At 47.6% G+C, this 3,991-nt stretch overlaps 1 non-coding gene across 1 annotated transcript; it reads right to left on the minus strand.

Annotated features, from left to right (window-relative positions):
• Positions 1-1,797: 1,797 nt before the first annotated feature.
• Positions 1,798-1,870, minus strand: TRNAM-CAU (transfer RNA methionine (anticodon CAU)). Its single transcript has one exon. It is a non-coding gene; the product is annotated as a tRNA-Met (tRNA).
• Between the last annotated feature and the right edge of the window lie 2,121 nt (positions 1,871-3,991).

Here is a 3,991-nt window from a genome sequence, read left to right on the forward strand (position 1 = left end):
CTTTATGAGTGGCCCAAGACAATTCCTCTTCTTCCAATGTGGCCCAGGAAGGTCAAAAGGTTTAACACCCCGTCCCAGAAGATACCCTCTATCCAAATATACATACCCCATATATCCCCATATACAAAGCCCCAAGGATATCCTTCGTCCCAATATACAAAGCCCAGGGGATACCCCATATCCCGATATACAAAGCCCAGGGGATACCCCATATCCCGATATACAAAGCCCAGGGGATACCCCATATCCCGATGTACAAAGCCCAGGGGATACCCCATATCCCGATGTACAAATCCCAGGGGATACCCCATATCCCGATGTACAAATCCCAGGGGATACCCCATATCCCGATGTACAAATCCCAGGGGATACCCCATATCCCGATGTACAAATCCCGGGGGATACCCCATATCCCGATATACAAATCCCAGGGGATACCCCATATCCCGATATACAAAGCCCAGGGGATACCCCATATCCCGATATACAAAGCCCAGAGGATACCCCATACCCCCCCCCCCAAACACATCCCCCCTTCAAAACACACATACTCCAAAAAGACATCCCCCCTTCAAAACACACATACTCCAAAGAGACACCCCCCTTCAAAACACACATACTCCAAAAGACACCCCCCCTACAAATACACCAATTACCCCCCTTCCCACCATAATATTCATACCCCAGAAGACACCCCTCGTTACATATACCCCATATCCTAACACATACACCCCAAGGGATAGTCTTCCTCCCAATATATAACCTCAGAGGGTATCCTCCATCCAAAAATATATACCTAAGAGGAAGCCACCTCCCCCACCATAAATGTACCCCTAGAACCCCCCTGCTCCCCAGATACACCGATTACCCCCCACATTGATCACACCACCCTAGATACCCCCTGATTACCCCCCTTCCCACCCCCCACATTGATCACACCCACCTAGATACCCCCCATCACACACACCTTGGGGATGAGACATCCCCCCCAGATCTCACCTGTCCTGCAGCGCCTCCTCCAAATGGTGTCGGTGGAGAGGATCTGGCGGAATTTGCGGCACACCAGTGCCAGGAGGGGCAGCTGTGTCCCGGGCAGGCAGGAGAAGATCTCCACTAGGATCTCCGGCGGCAGCTGCAGCAAGGAGCGGGGGGCCTCCTCCACCCGGACCTCCTCCTCTTCCTCCTCCTCCACCGGGGCCCTCCGCCGGCATCCCCCGGCCTGACCCACCCCGCACAGCCGGGCGCACACCGCCATCCCTGACCGGAGCCTGCCTGACAGCGGGGCCCCGCCCCCTCCCTGCACACACCCGGGATCCGCCCACAGCTCCGCCCATCTCTGCATCCTTGCGGATCCAGTTTGACAGCGGGACGCACCCACCGCCCCGCCCGCTCAGTGCGCTCTCTCTGACAGCGGGACACGCCCACCTCCCCCTCCACCATCCACATCGGAGTATGCTCAGGTTTCCCCGCCCCTTAGCTACACTGGAGCTTTTCCTCGACACGCCCACCTCCCGTCACTGCCCTTTACTACAAACACAGTCTGCTTCCAGGTCAGCCTTTTACCCCGCCCAACAACAGTACCGCCCCCTCAGTCTAGCAGCGGCTGCCCCGCCCACTCACCAGTCTCCATCTCTTGATGAAGCTTTCAGGCTCCGCCCCTGATGGAACGCTGCGATATAAATAATAACAAGAAAAGATACAATGTAACCACAGAGACATCCGGAGATACCCGGAGGAAGAGAGACATCCGGAGATACCCGGAGGAAGAGAGACATCCCGGAGACCGAACAAAACACTTGCCCCGTGTGAGGATCGAACTCACGACCTTCAGATTATGAGACTGACGCGCTACCTACTGCGCTAACGAGGCGCTGGATGTCTTCTCTACTTCATTGACTTTGTACTGGCCCTAGAGTTTATTATCACCTTGAAAATCTCAGTATGGGATGGGGGGATTGGGGTTTGATTCTGATAATCTGCCCCTCCCGTGTTTTTTTGCTGTTTTTTTGCACTTCCCGACACGTTTTTTTTATTGCGTTTTTACCGCGTTTTGTTTATTGCTAAAGTGGAATTTTTGTTGTTGCTGGGCAGAATAAAAATGCAAAACGCAGCAAAAACGTGGCAAAAACCCACTGCCGTGCATTTCAGCAACTTTTCCATTGAACTCTTGTCACAAAAACGCTGCTTTTTGCTTTTAGGGCCGGTTGACGCCATAGAAACGCAGTCCAGATGCGTTCCAGATGCATTTCCGCATGCGTGTTTTTGACGCGTTCCAGTACGTTTTTAATGCTTTCCAGTTCATTATTTCCCCTCTCTTTTTCTTCAATTTAAATAGGAACATGTGCGTTCCAGTGCGTTTTTGGTGATTCCATAGTGTTCCGATGTGTCTTTTATGTGTTTTACCGCGTTCCAGTGCAGTTCCGTGCAGAAAAAATGCAGCATGTTCTACTTTTTTTTCTGCATTCAGAACGCACTGGAACTGCAAGCGCTGATGTGAACTATGACATTGACAACCATATCACCTACTTTCTGTGCGTTTTGGATGCAGAAAAAAAGCAACTGAAATGCGTGTAGTGTGGACTGGCCCTCAGGGTCGATTTACACCATAGAAACGCCTTTGATGCATTTTTGACACGTTCCAGTGCGTTTTTGATGTTTTCCAGTTCATTTTTTCCCCTCTCTTTCTCTTCAATTTAAAAAATGCAGCCTGTTCCATTTTTTTTTCTGCATTCGGAATGCACTGGAACTGCAAGCACTGATGTGAACTATGACACTGACAACCATTTCACCTTCTTTCTGTGCGTTTTGGATGCAGAAAAAAAGCAACTGAAACGCATGTAGTGTGAACTGGCCCTCAAAAAAGCCCCTGACCCTTTCCAAAAATGCAGCAGCTCAAACAAAGCATAGGTGTGAACATGTTCCATAGGAAACCATGCTGAGTGGACTGTAGTGCGTTTCTGCAAAAAGCACTAAAAGACACATTGGTGTGAACGGAGCCTTAGGCCTTGTTCACACCAGGTGCAGTGCAGAGATGCATGCAAAATTATGTATTTTCACGCAACACATTAACACGCTGATGTGCGCAGGTGCTGATAAATTCTTTAATGGCAGCCCCATGCATCTGACAAACACCATGCGTTTGCACCGACCAAATTTTTTAACCACTTGCCGTCCACCTGCTGTTTATAAACGACAGGACGGTGGCATTCCAGGGGCGGGTTGCCGTTCATTAACGCCACCCGCATTTTCTAGCTCCCAGGGAGCGCGCAGCACCGCGATCCGGTGCCCACTGTGTCCGGACGATTGTTGGATGGGACCTCTGTGCAAGGTCCCGATCATGTGATCACTCGTTGGCCAATCAGTGATCACATGCAGAGTAGTAAGCAAGATGTCACTTCTGACATCATTGCTTACTACGTGTGAAATCTGTGAATGATCACAGAGATCGCTTGGTACAAGGCTATTCACAACAGCTTTGTACCATGTGACAAGCTGTGACCAATCACAGTTCACACAGTATTTCTCAATGGCTGCAAGAATGCAGCCAGAGAAAAGGAGAAATGATTGCTTTTACAGCCTTTATGGGTGTAAAAGCAATCAGTGTAAAAAAAAAAAAAAAAATCTTCATCACCCCACAAATGTAGTACGGTGTCACTGTACTGCTAAGGTGACAGTATGTTAAAAAAAAAAAAAAATAATAATATAAAAACATAAAAAAATGTAAAAAAAAATGTTTAAAAATTATAATTTTTGGTTATAAACTAATTTGGGTTTTTTTGTTTACTAAAAAGATAACGGAATAAATTTTGGCCAAGATTTATGATGAAGTACTATTTATTTGCAAAATTTTATAAGAAAAACACTTTTTTTCAAAATTTTTTGGACTTTTTCATTTACATAGAAAAAAAAATAAAAATCCCAGCAGTGAATAAATATCACCAAAATAAAGCTTTATCTGTCTAAAAAAAATGCTAAAAAATTCATATGGGTA

This window comes from Staurois parvus, unplaced genomic scaffold, assembly GCF_062004578.1.
Source record: "Staurois parvus isolate SC_StPar_1 unplaced genomic scaffold, SC_StPar_1.0 ptg000745l, whole genome shotgun sequence".
NCBI classification, from domain to species: Eukaryota; Metazoa; Chordata; class Amphibia; order Anura; family Ranidae; genus Staurois; species Staurois parvus.